This window comes from Anabrus simplex, chromosome 3 (genome assembly GCF_040414725.1).
Source record: "Anabrus simplex isolate iqAnaSimp1 chromosome 3, ASM4041472v1, whole genome shotgun sequence".
NCBI lineage: Eukaryota > Metazoa > Arthropoda > Insecta > Orthoptera > Tettigoniidae > Anabrus > Anabrus simplex.
Genome location: NC_090267.1, coordinates 78,958,992 through 78,976,875, shown reverse-complemented (window position 1 = coordinate 78,976,875; position 17,884 = coordinate 78,958,992). Strand labels below are relative to the sequence as shown.

The window sequence follows — 17,884 nt, the reverse complement described above, 5'->3', positions numbered from 1 at the left end:
TTTACGACCGGATGCCCTTCCTGACGACAGTCTCGTCAGAGGAGTTAATGAGGTGAGTAGAATGCCGTGATATGATAGTAGAAAGGAGTCTGCTAAGGCTTTACGTACCCCCTGTGGGTGGGGGTCGCAGATGAGGAATACACCAACGGTATCCTCTGCCTGTTGTAAGATGCGACTATAAGGAGCCCCAGGGGCTCTCAACTTGGGAGCGTGGATTAGCGACCACGAGCCCTTAGCTGAGTCTCGGCATTGCTTCCACTTGGTTTTGCTAGGCTCCTCACTTTCATCTATCCTGTCCGACCTCCCTTGGTCAACTCTTATTCTTTTCCGACCGCGATGGTATTAGAGCACTCGAGGCCTAGGGAGTGCTTCATTTTAACGTCCTTCGTGTCACTTGCCTTTCTTCGTCCGTTACTTCATTTTTCGAAGTGACGGATCCCTTCTTTTTTACTTTTTATCTCTCTCTAACCCCGTGAGTAGGAGACGCAGATGAAGAATGCACCCACTGTATCCTCTGCCTGTTGTAAAAGGTGACTAAAAGGGGCAACGAAGGGATAATTGAATTAGAACCGTAAAACTACGTGTGATGTGAATAGTACCATCACGCAGGGAACACCAGAGGTCGCCTTTACTTGCGAGTAGTACCACTATGTTATGTACACAATAGGTTTGTGATTGGTAGTAGCAGAGCGTGCTTTACTGGGGTTTACAGTACTTGTGATTAGTACCACTATATGCGGAACATCCCCGTGGGTGGGAATGGTAGAATAACACCCACGGTATCCCCTGCCTGTCGTAAGAGGCGACTAAAAGGGGCCCCAGGGGCTCTGAACTTTGGAGCGTGGGTTGGCGTTCACGGGCCCCTTAGCTGAGTCCTAGCATTGCTTCCACTTACTTTTGCCAGGCTCCTTACTTTCATCTATCCTATCCGACCTTTCTTGGTCAACTCCTGTTTTTTTCCGACCCCGACGCTATTAGGTTTGCGAGGGCTAGGGAGTCTTTCATTTTCACGCCCTTCGTGGCCCTTGTCTTCCTTTGGCCGATATCTTCAGATTTCGAAGTGTCGGATCCCTTCGACTTTCCCTTCTGATTAGTGTTATATAGAGGATGGTTGCCTAGTTGTACTTCTTCTTAAAACAATAATCACCACCACACTATGCGGAACACCATGGGTTTGCGTTGCCTATGAGTGGCGCCATTATGTGAGAAACACCATAGTTCTTCGTTGCCTGTGCGACGTACATTACTTGTGAGTAGTACCATACTGTGTGGAACACCGTGAGTCTACGTTAGTTTTGATTAGTACCGCAACATGAGAAACACCATGGTTCTACTTTACTAGCGGTAAGTACCATGATGAGAGGCCGCTGACGTGGATTTTGGATCCGTTTAGATAATAACACTAATATTATTGTTTTCAGGTAATTTCCGGGAATGTGGGGCATTGCGGGTCGGATCCACTGTTTAAGTTCATAATTATTGTTCGTCGTCGTCTTTTTGAATTCTAGTCAGCGGATCGATTTTGGAATTATTTTTAACTTTCAGTATTGAGAGTTGGATCCGCTGAACATTTAAAATACATATTCATCCATTCATTCGTCATCACGTTTTGAAATCTGGTCAGTGGATGAATATTGGACTTCTAAATTGTCATTACATTTCGTCTCATTTCGTATCATTAGGGGCCGACGATCTAGATGTTTGGCCCCTTTAAACAAGACATCATCATCATCATCATCATCATCATCATCATCATCATCATCATCAGGCTTTACGTCTCCATCTGACGGACGAAACACTATCAACAGCATCTTATACCCTCACTCCATATGGACACTGCGGAGAGGTTTGGAATTGAATCCAGACTTTTGGCACACAATTTAGTGGCTGGAAATTGTCACCACTTCTACCCTGCCGGCCGACATTCTGATGGTGAAATTGTTTCCGACCAACAGAACCCGAACCGGCTGCCCATGGTGTCAGACCATGTAGACTTTACGCCTTAACTATAATGGCCACCCCCCTTCATTCGCCTTACACGACTCCACCACCTAAACTGGTCTGTTCGTGTAGTTTCATCCATCGAGTTCATTCTTAACACATACAGAGTATCCCCCTGCCATTATTCCCACTTGCTTGCACCGGCGACCACTCTCACTACTTCCACGGCTGTTACTTCCAACGCATGAATAAGATATCCTGAGTTCACCCAGCTTTTACCCCCGCACAGCAAAGACGGTGTGAAAGCAGATCGATGTAACATAGTTTCGTCCTAGAGCCGACTTCTTCCTTCCAGAATATTGTTGATCGCAACCGTGAGCTCATTGCATTAGCTTTGCTGCATCTTGATTCAATTTCATTTGGTATACTACCATCCTGAGATAATAATTATCATCGTATGCATCAGTATGCAAGACAAGTATACAGTATATACACAACATTTATAAAGAGCATTCCATATCGCAAACAAAGTCCGGGACTTAATCCAAGTGATGACCGCCTCTCCTGCTCTATGAAGGGAACCCAGTCCGCCAGGAAATCATATATTGGGACATTCGTCCAGAATGTGATTTTACATTTGAATTGCACCACAGTAGCTTGCATTGTTCCTGCAGAAACTACATTTGTGCTTTAGGTATTTACACACGCCTTGACAAGTATGGTACCTGTTGAGCTGTTTCTGCAGAAACTCCATTTGTGCTTTAAGTATTTAGACACTCGACTAGTATGGTACCTGTTGACTTGTACTCACGCTTATCTTGGTTGATCAAAACTAGGGATTTGAGCAGATACCACCCATTTGCCCATTCCGCTTTCGGGTCGAATCCATTTTCAAGCAATCATGTTGTTTCCTCATATGTTGGTCTTCTGGATCTCAGTCGTTTAACTGTGAAGAACAGAAGGCTTGTAAGTAGAGTGGGACTCCTCTGTAGACACCTCTCCATTCTTTCACGCCCGCTGCTATTCTGTGGAGGTTGGGAGGATATATATTTTCAAGGACTGAAAGACAGTTCAGTGGAGTGGATCTTAATGTGCCACTGACAGTTCTCATGGTTGCTTTTAATTGCACCTGTGCTGCAAAGCCAAACAGGTGACCAGCAATTTGCTGCGGCATACACAGGAGCAAGGGACACTTCACGAAGTACTGATATACTAGTTGTCCATGTTGTACCCGCGAATTTCTTGATTAGGTTTACTCGGGATTATACTTTCCGCGCAGTATTACTGAGATTGTTTCGGAATGTCTGGGCTCTGTCCAGGGTAACATCGAGGTATTGGGATGAACTCTTGAACTTCACGGTGCCTAGAACTTGAGAGGACCAACCGTGGAACAATCTGAGCTGATGCCAACCGATTTGAAAGGTGGAAACAGCACACTTCTGCTTTTGTGAGACACTGTTGAAGTCGGCATCTTCTGAAGTAATTATAAAGTTTGCCAAGATTAGTTGTTTGGCACTCTTCACTTACGTCTAAGGATCTACTCTGGTAAGGTATTGCCATATCATCCGCGTCAGGACTGATTACAATATACGAATTAAATAATAGTCAGTTCTTGAAATGATCTACCCGTTCCAGTTTTCAGTGAAATACTTATTACTGCCAATGACCATAATAATAAATGCAGTGTTTCAGTTTAGCATTCTCAACCTGACAGTAAATCCTCCTAATTTTCTTCGCTACCGACATCGCTTTAGTCTTCAGAATGCTAATTTTCATTTTCTCTTTTCTTACGTTTTACGTCGCACCGACACAGGTGTTATGGCGACGAAGGTACAGAAAAGGACTAGGAGTGTGAAGGAAGCGGCCTTGGCCTTAATTAAGGTACAGCCCCAGCATTTGCCTGATGTGAAAATGGGAAACCACGGGAAACCATCTTCAGGGCTGCCAACATTTGGGTTCGAACCCACTACCTTACGGGTGTAAGTTCGCAGCTGCGTGACCCTAACCGCACGGCCAACTCGCCCGGTGCTAATTTTCATACCATACTCGCTGAATCTCTTTTTCATGTTATATTGCAGGCTTTGAATATAGGCTCCCATTAAGACCAAGTCTTCGGCATAGAACGCCTTACTACATTCCACTCAACTGAAACCTTCCCTGGCATTTTATACCTTCATAAATAACTCATGTCTACTATGAATAACAGAATAAAGATTGCAGCCTTGACTAACCCCCTGTGGGTGGGAGTGGTAGAATACATTCACGGAATACCCTGCCTATCGAAGAGGCGATTGAAATGGTGTCTCGGAGGTTCTGAACTTGGAAGCGTGGGTTGGCGACTACGGGGCCTTCAGCGCAGCCTGCCATTACTTCCACTCACTTGTGCGAGTCTCCTCTCTTTCGTCTTCCCGACCGAACCTTCCTTGGTCAACTCTTTTTCCTCCCCTCAGACCCCGGCGGTGTTAGGTTTGCGAGGGCTAGAGAGTCTTTCACATTCACGCCCATCGTGGCCCTTCCCTTTAGTTTGCCGATGTCTTCTATTCTTCAGTGTATTGGACCTGTTCCGTTTTCTCTGTAATTAGTATTAGAGAAACGGTTTGCCTAGTTGTGGTGATTATTAAGAGGAAGTACATCACTTGTCTGACCCGGTCAACTACGGTATCCTGAAACAAGAACTCATTCTACCATCAATTCACTGTGGACTGATTGTCGAAATAATTACCTTAAATTGCCCATATAGACATATGATTATAAATAAATTGATTGTAATTAATCCTGAATTGAGAAAGAGTTGATGGCTTATTTCTGTTGCGACAATTTTCGTTCCATGAGATTTGTCGAGGAGCTCTTAATGCTCAAAACTGAAGGTGGTTAGTTTGTCAAGTGGCTTATTAAGATATCCAAGTTTCCACAAAAGCAACTCACAACGATGATATAGTAAGGCGACGGTCGGAGGGAAGTACCGGTAAGTACACTATTCTTAAATTGATTTCTGATTCATTGATGGGTTTAAAAAGGGGTGGGGCGATTTTTTTTTTTTTTTTTTTTTAGTGAACGCGATTTGAATCACGCTGATGAAGGGAACATTTGTACTTGAAAACTACATTGCAATTCTAAGAGCACGCAGTTTTCACATAGACCTTCCTCTTCCCTCCAAACACATTTAAAATTTCGGTAGCTTATTGTACCGGAGATAAACGCGAACAGCGATATTAACACCAGCTGATGTTTTTTGTGGAGAGGGAAAAGAGAGGTTGTTAGTTCCTCTCGTATGAGAGGGAGACTGTTGAAACCTCGAAGAATGAATACATCGGCTAAAGAGGAGAAGGATAATAACAGTTGGGAAAATAAATTCCCTAGGCCGCGCGAACCTATTATGTTGAGAATAATAGTTGACTAAGGGAGGTCGGATGGGAAACACAAAGGGGCCGAAGGGCGTGATAGCCGACTGTATCAGTCACTGGCTTCTCACCATGGCGGCCGTGGTTCGAATCCCGGTCAATACCTGCGGGATTGTTGAAGTGAGAACGTGATTCGGATTCAGCATGAAACGTCTATGATCACGATATATAATAATAATAATAATAATAATAATAATAATAATAATAATAATAATTCATTTGGTCAGCTAAACATTGTTACCAGAGACGTTCCATGCCGAATTTGACATTTTCCTCCGAACTATCTCTGCTGATTTTGACCCCGAGATATTGGAATACAAAGACCGACACACCATCACCGATCCACAGTCACGTAATACCTACAGGCTTCTCGTTTTATGAAGGTCTGGAGCAATATCACCAGTTACGAGTCCCTGAGGGATGGCATCTGACGCAGTCCTTCTCTCACCGTATATGTGTGACGTCAAGAGTTGCCTGCCACTTGTCACACCTGTTAGTTGCATCCTGTTTGTACCGTTCACCGCATTTTCGTGGACCAGTCTGTCTATCGGCTCTTCTTCGGGTTTCTTCACAGCACATCCGAAAGAATATTGTTACTTTGAGACACTCGCAAACATATCGTAAAGCGCTTTCAAAAGGATTATGTATGTTCAGTCCGTCAGCGATGCCGCTGGGGGATCCTCAACAGCTCTGCCATCAGCTGTCATAGATGGCCTAGGCATCACTGAAGAGGCGGGCAAGGGAAATGAGTGAAGTAGTTTCCCGTTGCTTTCCTCACCGAGCCAGAGTTGCTATTACGTATCAGTCTGCCAAGCCCACTGAAATGCATACACCAACCGACCCTTTGAGCAACATTTTCACACCATTCATAGCAGGGACTGGCTGTATAAGGTGGCATTACTAGCATCGCTCATACCTCGGTCACTTTCATATTGTCAAAGCCAAGGATAAGACAGAGACAGATCTATGAAAGTAAGAAAATTGCTCTAGCCTATACCAGAAGACATAGTGCACTGTAAACACTAGGTCCTGCCAGCAAAGGCGGTTCAAAAGGACTGGATAATGTAAATACAGTAGTTCGCACTGGAAATGTCCGGCTTTTTCGCTGAATGGTCAGTGCAGTGGCCTTCAGTTTTTAGGGCCCTGAGTTCGATCTCCGGCTGGACAGGGGATTTTAGCCTCGGGGAGCTGAGTGCTTTGAGTTACATACATACATACATACATACATACATACATACATACATTATCATTATAGACTGTTATGCCTTTCAGCGTTCAGTCTGCAAGCCTCTGTGAATTTACTAAACGTCGCCACAATCCTCGATTTGCAACTGGTGTTGTGGCCTCATTTAGTTCTTTACCTCTTATTTTTAAATCGTTAGAAACCATGTCTAACCATCGTCGTCTTGGTCTACCTCTACTTATCTTACCCTCCATAGCAGAGCCATTATTCTCCTAGGTAACCTATCCTCCTCCATTCGCCTCACATGACCCCACCACCGAAGCCGGTTTATGTGTACAGCTTCATCCATCGAGTTCATTCCTAAATTAGCCTTTATCTCCTCATTCAGAGTACCCTCCTGCCATTGTTCCCACCAGTTTGTACCAGCAATCATTCTGCTTCTTTCATGTCTGTTACTTCTAACTTATGAATAAGATATCCTGAGTCCACCAAGCTTTCGCTCCCGTAAAGCAAAGTTGGTCTGAAAACAGGCCGATGTAAAGATAGTTTCTTCTGGGAGCTGACTTCCTTCTTACAGAATACTGCTGAACGCAACTGCGAGCTCACTGCATTAGCTTTACGACACCTTGATTCACTTACTATATTACCATCCTGGGAGAACACACACCTAAATACTTAAAATTATCGACCTGTTCTAGCCAATCTGACATTCAATTCTGTTGAATTTCTTACCTACTGACATCAATTTAGTCTTCGAGAGGCTAATATTCATACCACACTCATTGCACCTATTTTCAAGTTCCAAGATATTACACTGCAGCCTTTCGACACAATCTGCCATTAAGACCAAGTCGTCAGCATAGGCCAGACTGCCTACTACATTTCCACCTAACTGAATCCCTCGCTGCCATTTTATACCTTTCAGCAGATGATCCATATAAACTACGAACAGCAAAGGTGAAAGACTACAGCCTTGTCTAACCCCTGTAAGTACCCTGAACCAAGAACTCATTCTACCATCAATTCTCACTGAAGCCCAATTGTCAACACAAATGCCTTTGTTTGATTTTAATAATCTACCTTTAATTCCATAGTCCCCCAGTATGGCGAACATCTTTTCCCTCGGTACCCTATCATATGCTTTCTCTAGAACCACGAAACATAAACACAACTGCCTATTCCTCTCGTAGCATTTATCAATTACCTGGCGCATACTGAAAATCTGATCCTGACAGCCTCTCTGTGGTCTGAAACCACACTGGTTTACATCCAGCTTCCTCTCAACGACCGATCGCACCCTCCCTTCCAAGATGCCAGTGAATACTTTGCCTGGTATACTAATCAATGAGATACATCGATAGTTGTTGCAGTCCTTCCTGTTCCCTTGCTTAGGTGCAATTACTGCTTTTGTCCAATCTGAAGGTACCTTACCAACAATCCATGCTAATTTTACTACTCTATGAAGCCATTTCATCCCGGCCTTCCCACTATACTTCACCATTTCAGGTCTAGTTTCATCTATTCCTGCTGCCTTATGACAGTGGAGTTTATTTACCATCCTTTCCGCTTACTCCAGCGTAATTTCACCAACATTATCTTCCTCCCCCCCCCCCCCATGAGCTTGGCTGTTCGCAACACCGCCAGGATGATTTCCTTTTACATTGAGAAGATGTTCAAAATATTCCCTCCACCTCTTCATTGTTTCCCTAGGATCTATTATGAGTTCACCTGAATTGCTCAACACACTGTTCATTTCCTTTTTTCCCTCCCTTCCTAAGATTCTTTATTACTGTCCAGAAAGGTTTCCCTGCTGCTCGACCTAGCCTTTCCAGGTTGTTACCAAAATCTTCCCATGACTTCTTTTTGGATTCAACAACTATTTGTTTCGCTTTGTTTCTCTCATCTACGTACAAATCCCTATCTGCCTCGGCCCTTGTTTGGAGCCATTTCTGATAAGCCTTCTTTTTACGTTTACAAGCTGCTCTCACTTCATCATTCAACCAAGATGTTCGCCTTTCCCCATCTTTACACACAGTTGTTCCTAGGCATTCCCTTGTTGTTTCTACTACAGCATCCCGGTATGCCACCCATTCACTTTCTATATCCTGAATCTGCTTACTTTCTACTGTTCGAAACTTCTCACTAATCATATCCATGAACTTCTGTTTAATTTCCTCGTCCTGGATATTTTCTTATTCGTAACAGCTAAACCCATACTAGCACAGAAGTCCAGCAAATGCTTCCCATTCCCATTAGCTTCCATATCTTCCCCACATTTACCAATCACCCTTTCATATCCTTCAGTTCTATTCCCAACTCTCGCATTGAAATCACCCATTAGCACTATTCTATCCTTGCTGTTGACCCTGACCACGATGTCACTCAATGCTTCATAAAACTTGTCAACTTCATCCTCATCTGCACCCTCACATGGTGAATACACGGACACAATTCTTGTCCTAATTCCTCCAAATGACAAATCTACCCACATCATTCGCTTATTTACGTGCGTAACCGAAACTATGTTGCGTGCAATGGTATTCCTGATAAAGAGCCCTACCCCAGACTCTGCCCTTCCCTTTCTAACACCCGTCTAGTACATTTTATAATCTCATATCTCTTCCTCATTATCTCCCCTTACCCGATTATCACTTACTCCTAGCACATCCAGATGCATCCTCTTTGTTGACTCATCCAGTTCTAGTTTCTTTCTTCCATAAGCCCCATTAATATTGATAGCTCCCGTCGAATTCCATTTCGTTCGCCAAGTTGTTTCCAAGGATTCCCTTGGCTGTCAAATGCGAGTGGGACTCCGTTACTCCCATAGGTCCGAGGCTTGCTTAAAATGTTCTGAGCTCGGTAAATTCGTGAAGCTGGACGCTACCCTACTTAGTCATAGTCCAGGTGAGGATCTCTCCTGTAAGGGGTTAGGGACCGCCGGTGGATTACATAGTCCTACCAGTCTGAGCACAAGGAGGGCCTTGTCTTAGAATATGTCCGAGATGCTCACTCCCATTCCATAGCAACTGGTATCCCGACTCTCAGGACCACTTACTAGGCCACTCAGCCGTTTCCCATGGTTCATGAACTAGGTCGTGACTACAGTAACCCACACCATGAACTCTTAATTTTAAATTAATTGGTAAATAGTTTTGCAAAGTAAAATTTTGTGGTGTATTATTGGAAGTGCAATATTTTTGTGTAATAACCCCCGCTAAATTGATTACAGTATACAGCTATGTATTTAAAATACTAGGCTGAATTTGTTGCCGCGTGTATGAGCGAACGGCTGAACAGATTTACATCGTAAAGCCTTCTGACGAAAGCCTGCAGATTTGCAGTGTGTCTTTAAAATATAAACATTTTTTGCCGTATATTTTTAAATTATTAAAGAAAATGTAGCATTCTAATTGGCCAAAGCACTCGCCAGTACTTCCAGGCCATCCTTGCTGTGGGAACGCTGTGGCATCCGATGCAAGGGAGGATGTGGAAGGTGGCAAGCACTCGTGCGCAGTCGGACGTTTTCGTGGTCAGCTGTTCCGGTCTGTGCTGTGTTGCATAGAGTCGCTTAGTCGAAAATAAACTATTCAGCGCCATGTTACTGTCTCTATGTAGCTCTCTCTTTATATTCTCCATATTTAAAGCACAGGACTGATTTTTGTTATCGCGAGTTTGAGAGAAAGACTAAACCTATTGACAAATCGCTTGGCGTTATCACGATCAATGAAGCTGAAGGGGAAATGCTGAAACGTGCAGGTTTCAATTTACCTCCGCCGGTTTTCAGGCATAGTAGCCTATAGGTTGTAATGTTAAGACTGTGAACTTTTGACGTCTTTAAAGTCGCAATATTGCTAGAAAGTAACTGTACAAAGAATGTCTTGTGTATGGAAGTACTTCACTAAATATTTGCCCCATTGACCGTCATGTTTTGAAGGGTTTATGCCATTATAAAGAAGACTAATTAGAAAGAATGCGTGTGAGGACACTTGTAAGTGCCAAAAGGTCGAGTTGTGAGCATTCTAATTCATTTTTGCTTGTTTCGATCGAGTCATGAAATTTTTGGGTAATAGTAATGAAAAATGGTTTGCTCAAATGTGTAGTGCCCAATAGTGGGACTAATAGGCTACATTTGAAGTAGAAATGAAAGAGTTAAAGTAACAAGTCATGTCCTGTTACTGAATACGTACAACGAAATAGAACTTAACTTGGCATGTGGATTTTGCATGTCGTATCGTCCTGCTCCTGCCTGAGCGTGCGTGTTGCGGGCAACCATACCTTCCTGCGAGCGGTCACTTACTGTGTCGGCGAGTGTACCTTGAAGAGCAAATGAGTCTAACGACAGGTCGCTGTGTAACAGTAAAGGCTGTTCTACAAACGTGTACAGATTAGGTACTTTCATAGCGCATCGATTTGTCATATGGCGAGGTAAATATGTCGAGCCAAGCCATCAGGTTGAGTAGGATATGAAAGTAACGCTGAAAACGATGATGGAGAGAAACTGGTATGGCTCGGTGAAACGGAAGTCGATTTCCGAGTACCCGGGCAGTAGCACAACAGGCCAACATCAGCCAATTGCCTGTCGTAAGGATCTTCCATGCTAATCGCTTTCACTCCTATCACCTGCGGCTGCATAAGGAATTCCACGGGCGAGATTTTGAAACTTGGTTTAATTTCTGTGCATAGATACTGAGGCAAGTGGCAAATGATCGTGCGGTGGTTTCGGAAATCTTGTTTCCGGACAAGTCGCGATTTCATAACAACGGCACAATGAATCGTCATAACATGCACTGCTGGAGTGGGGATTCTAGGTATCGGAGGCAGTATTTCATCCACGATGTGATATAGCGTCATTTTATGAAACTTAATTGGCCCGGATTTCTTTTGAGTGCAATTTGACACTACCTACGCGTGTAACCATGTGGTATCAACATGACGGAATTTCACTGCACATGTCAGCAGTTTTTTAATTACTGATGTTTTTTCGTATTTTTCTCATTCCTCCGTTATTTTCTATTTAAGGACACACACACACACACACCCAGGGAGAGAGAGAGACACACACACACTGAGTCCGCAGTCCAGTGGAAATAACCAATTAAGGTTAAAATCCCGACCCGGCCGGGAATCGAACCTGGGGTACCTTGAACCAAAGGGCAGCATGCTAACCATTTAGCCACGGAGCCGGACGTTGCCCTCAATACCCCGGTCGATCGATAGGGATGGGAGGACCGGTCACCTGGCCCGCCAGATCGCCCTATTTAACGCCACTGGATTTCTGCCTGTGGGGCCATTAGACAAGTGGCGTATGCTCAGCAGTCGGAAGATTCTGATAGCCTTCGAAATCTCATTACAACAGCCTGCAGATCCAGAACACCGTGACCCGGTCAAGTACGACGCCGGGTTGATGTATGTATCGATGCTAACAGAGGGCATTTTGAACACTTCAGTAAGAAAAGAGTTTCATGTGGTATGCTGGTACGTTGTTCCTGTGTTATTCCCATTATTAATGTACTGTGTAGCGTTGTAGAAAATGAGTTCTAACATGAAAATGAAGCGTTCCCGGATCCATTTCCATATAACATCTTTTCTTCTACGTGTGAGGAATATGTCCTGAAAATGTGGTCGTATTTTCCTGTTACACCCTGAATACACAGTGATAATTGTAACATTTATCTTCCTATCTCCAACAATATTGTGTTCTACCAGTTATATCCAAGATTTTTCCAGGGTCCCGTTAGTTCCATGTGGGTTAAGGTTCCTGGAACGTCCTAAGGGACCGCACACTTTTAAATAGTCCGTAACATTAAGGAATTACTTCCACATAACATGCAGTTCTACAACACACGTTAGGGTGTGGCATATTCCGAGAAACAAAACATTGAGAAACTTTTAGGTCGAGTACATTTCTAAAGTTATGCATTCTTGCTCATTTTTATTGTAGCTGAGATGGAAAGAGTGGCAGAAGGCATGAGGTCCAAAGTTCGAACCCCTTAGTGATTACTTAAGCCCTGAGTGTCATCGTCTTCTCGGTTTTATCAATATTCTATCCATAAACATGCCCTAAGCTTAAAGCACACAATTTAGGAAGTTTAATCTTAGAAATCTTTCTTAATGCGTTTACACTTCAGGGTTGGTTTTTCCCTCGGACTCAACGATGGACCCCATCTCTACGGCCTCAAGGGCAGTGTCCTGGAGAGTGAGACTTTGGGTTGGGGATACAACTGTGTGTGTGTGGGAGGGGGGGAAGGATCAGTATCTCACCTGCTATGTCGAAGAGGGGCCTTGTGGGGGGGGGGGGTTATAGACAAGCAAGAGGGAAGGAAGCGGCCGTGGCCTTAAGTTAGGTATCATCCCGGCATTTGCCTGGAGGAGAAGTGGGGAAACAACGGAAAAGGGAATCGAACCCCCTCTACTCACTTGACCTCCCGAGGCTGAGTGGACGCCGTTCCAGCTTCGTACCACTTTTCAAATTTCCTGGCAGAGCCAGGAATCGAAGGTGGGCCTCCGGGGGTGGCAGCTAAAACCGCTACACCACAGAAGTGGCTCTTGGAAATCTTACCTTGTATTACATGTAGGAGAGAGGGAGAGTTATTCACTGCCACTGCCCTCCCTTAGAAATATATTTACGTTTATAGCACAACTAGCAATCGTACCTGTTCTCCACGGGTCAACTACAGGGAGTAAAAAAGTCTCCGTACACCGATGACCATTGTCCAAATTTTGGTAAAAAATGTCTCCGTACACCACTGTCCATTGTCCCATTTTGGGTATCATCAGACTCCACAGCGCAATGACGCAACGCATGTGATATGGATGATGTACAGACCAGTCCTTTGTACAGTGCATAGCAGTCTTGTTTGTTCACCAGCTTACTGCAACGAAATAACGGTTAAACTGTTGTATACAATTATTGTGTTGTATTTTATTGCCCATATCGTAATAGATACACTAATAGACAATGTAAATAATTAAAAAAGAAACAGATCCGTGATCTTACAATTTAACATAAATACAAGCGGTGTACCAAAACCGGGCGTATTATCGTGCAACAATCTTGTTTGTACACTTACAGACGAAAATGAAAAGTTCACTCAAAAACACTTGTTACCTTGGATTTAATACCCCGGTGAGTATCCTCTGGCCTTGAGAACTGCCTTGCACCTTCTGGATTGTTTTGTCGAATGTGCTGAGTGGTGTTAATGACGTCGTGGAATGTGAAAAATTTGTAAATTGATTCCATTAAGCGCACCGCCGATTCCGCGTCTGAAAAGTCTAAACGTGTGTTTATAAACGGGCATTGTTTTCTTTCATGTAGCGAATAGCAGCAGTAATCGCTGGGGAAATATTTGTACAGCAGAACATTCAACTTTTCCAAATTCCTCTCTTCAATATATATATATATATTGCGTAATAGGCCCTACCGAACAGGCTAGAATGTCAAGTCTCTCTGGAGGCGATACACTTCTTTTACGTATTAGGTGGCGATGATGCCATTGTTGTGATTTCTCTGTCTAGGAACTGGAATCTCACATTTTTTAATCAAATGGTAATTGTCAAAATGAGAAGAAGTTTACGACTGGGATCACATGGATGAGTCTCACAGGTTCTCACTTTTCCCTCTCCAAAAGTTTAAACATAGAAACATTGGTTCTATGATTGTCATTCAACGGTATTAATCATTTTACAGAGGAAGTAGGCAGCAGGATTAGGGAACTTCTTAAAGTCCGTTTACAACAAAACACAACAGTTTATTCGCGAAAGCAGAAGATGTTCCAATATCTGTGCCGCATACACCTTCAGCATTGACAACACCAACGAACTTGTCACTGGTTCGTAAAGGAGCCGTACCCAGTTAGCCGTTTAATCGGCATCACTGTTGCACTCTTCTCTGTTGGTCTGGGTGTTTTACTTTCAGCTCCAAGTCTTGCCTTCGGGACACAAAGGTTCTTCACAGACCTATGTGTGGAGCCCTACGAAGGCAGGGCTCACCCATTCTTTATCTAAGTCTTTCCTTCACTACTTGGGAAATGCCGACACCACCCTCGGCATATTCCATTTAGACTAGCTGTCCAGAATACTTTTTGATGGAACTGACACTAGACCAGGAGTCCTCCTATACTTGTGACGGTTTGCGATACTACTATCCACGCCACACGGTACCGTGTGATTTGTTCTGACCGCGCGGAATTTGTCTTGCGTGAATGTTGGATTTGATCCAAGTCTTTTGTTCATTATATTTAGCTGCTTCCTTTACTTAATGCAGACGATCAGTTTTTGGTTTGTCTTCGAATTTCCTCTGTAGTCTTTTAGGTTAATTATGGTAGTCATCAGCTTTTATCGCAGTTTCAGAATTCTCGATCGGAGCCTCTAATGTATGATTTCCTGATGACTGCTGTCATTCTTTCTCGTTGGAATATTGACTTGGATTGAGACATAATTGTTCATATGAATTTTCGTACTTGTCATCTAATGCATTTCTTCGGGTTGAAGAGGTTGTTTCACCATAGATTTGTTCCAGAGAAATATCTTGTCGCTGTCAAGTCTTTCGTGGAGGCATTTTTCTGGTTTGAAGATAATGGGGATAATTCGATAATTCGATAACCGACTAGGCACACTCTCTGGCTTCAATATATATTATTTTATCTTTTATCTCCATCTGTAAAATTCAGGTTACAAACACTAGAATAATCGGATGGAATCTATTGACTGCCCTTGGTTGATCCTTGTCTTGATATAACGTTAAGCCAATTTCCCCAAAGTTCTTTGTTTGGGAGAATTCGTGAAACCTCACATCTGAAGAATTTGGGTTCCTTCCTATGATACACAGAGAGGAACACAGCAATTCATCATTTTACAACCAGAGACACACACATAAATACTCGATGCAAATGCACTGGAACACAACAACGTGGGTACGGAGATAAACTGGGTGCGCTAGCTGGCGCCCCTAGCGGAGGTTTGTGACACTAATAGCTTACGCTGTACAGCTGCAGCATTTTAATCGCATAGCATAGAGCAGGCAGTAAATAGGATTGAGACGGCTACGAGAAGAATAGACAGTTATGCTTACGTTTCGTAGATCTAGAGAAAGCATATGGCAGAGTACCGAGGGAAAATATGTGATAATGGGATTAATGGTATATTATTAAAATCAATCAAAGGTATTAATGTTGACAATTGGGCTGCAGTGAGAATTGACAGAATGAGTTCTTGGTTCATTGTAATTATAGGAGTTAGACAAGGCTGTAATTTGTCACCTTTATTGTTCATAATTTACATGCATCGTCCGCTGAAAGGTATTAAGTGGAAGCGGGGGATTCAGTTACGCGGAAATGTAGAAACAGTGTGGTCTATGCTGACGACCTGGTGTTAATGGTAGATTGTGCCGAAAGCCTGCAGCCTAATGTGAAATAGGTGTAATGAGTATGGTATGACATTTAGCCTTTCTATGGCTAAATTGATTCAGTAGGTAAGAAATCCAAGAGAATTGAATGTCAGATTGGAAATACAAAGCTGGAACAGGTAGATAATTTCAAGTATTTACGATGTATATTCTCCCAGGAAGGTAGTAGAGTGAGATTGAATCAAGGTGCAGTAAAGTGAATGCATTGAGCTCGCAGTTGCGATCAACAATATTCTGCAAGAAGGAAGTCAGCTCCCGGAGTAAACTGTCTTTACATCGCTCTGTCTTCAGACCAACTTTGCTTTAAGGGAGTGAAAGTTGGGTGCGTTCAGGATATCTTATTCATAAGATAGAAGTAACAGACATGAAAGTGGCGGGTATGATTACTGGTACAAACAGGTGGGAACAAATGAAGGAGGGTAGGTCTACTCGGAATAAGGAAATAAAGGCTACGTTAGGAGTGAACTCGATGGATGAAGCTGTACGCATAAACCGGCTTCGGTGGTGGGGTCATGTGAGGCGAATGGAAGATATGTTACCTAGTAGGAAAATAATGGACTCTGTTATGAGCGTAAGAGGGGTAGAGGGAGACCAAGACGACGATGGTTAGACTCAGTTTCCAACAATTTAAGGATGGGAGGTTTAGAAGTAAATGAGGCTACGGAACTAGTTACAAATCGAGGATTGTGATGGCGATTAGTAAATTCACAGAGGCTTGCAGAATGAACGTTGAAAGGCATAATAGTCTATAATGAAATATGTATGTATGCTTATAGTCAGTAGGTATTGCACACGAGCAGACCTATACATAAGTGTTGTAAATGTAATTATGTAAAGATTACATTGCTGGTTGTGTACGGAGAAAACATTGGTGGTTGTAGGGATGGCAACTATTACGATTCAGTTGTAATAATTACGAATTACCCATCATAGTTACGCCTTTAGGTGTGATACGAAATGTGAAAAGTTAGAAATAATGAAGTGATTTTTTGTGCAGTAAAATACATGTGGTGACGTTACCGTGACTAGTGTCGCTAATAAGAAACCAAAAAATAGTTCAAAAATTTAGGCAGGAGTACTCGGAAGAATGACCGTATTTTAAGAGTTCGAAGAAAGCCGTGCCCCAGCCGGTGGTGGCGGCCTCGTCGACTAGGGCTGGGAAGTCATCTCCCAGTCCGTCTAAACTAGAAAAGAAGGCGGCGAAGAAGAACGTCCTTACCGGGCGCTCCCGCACTTCCCCTGCGAAAGGGAAATCATGCTCTCCATCTGGAGGATATGAGTCTGCGCCAGCAGGTACTCCTGCTTCAAAACCTGCGCGCTCACATCGTAGGGGAACTTTCCGCCTCCGAAAAGCGTTGACGTTCTGGGCGTCAATTCCCCCGTCTGTCGATGACGGGATGGACGTCGCGGTGTAACATCTACGGATGTAGATGTTGATAGTGTTTAGGTTCACGAGCATCTTCTCGCGCATAACCTAATACTCCTTTCATAGTCCACACTATGGCACTGTTACATTAATGGTTATGACAGGCATCTTGCTGTGCTGCGTCAGCTGATTAGTGAGTACGCAGCTATTATAGTCTGTATTCAGGAGACAAACTTCACACCAGATCATCATACGGTCTTGAGGAATTTCGACTATACTCGACAGAACGATATTATGCTCACCGGGCGTCTGGTGGCGTGGGTATTTTTGTTCGTTCTGGTACCTATAGCAAAGAGGTTTCTCGAAGGACCCCACTGGAAGCAGTTGCGGGGCGGGTACCGCTGCCTGTCATAGCAAGAGTGTGTGAAGTTTATTTTCCACCAGGCCAGCTTCTTAACATCAATGATGTCACTGATCTTATAGATCAGCTTCCACCTCCCTTCCTCTTGTTGGATGATTTTATCGCCCATCGCCTCATATGGGGCTCTGAGACGCCTTGTTCCCGAGGAAGAGAGCTGGAAACATTAGTA

General features: G+C 43.5%; 1 protein-coding gene across 4 annotated transcripts in view; it reads left to right on the top strand.

The window, feature by feature from the left end:
- The window catches only part of Cip4 (formin-binding protein 1-like Cip4), a 668,861-nt gene that overhangs the window by 205,673 nt on the left and 445,304 nt on the right, over positions 1 to 17,884 (top strand). The gene's annotated exons all lie outside the window — the stretch shown is intronic.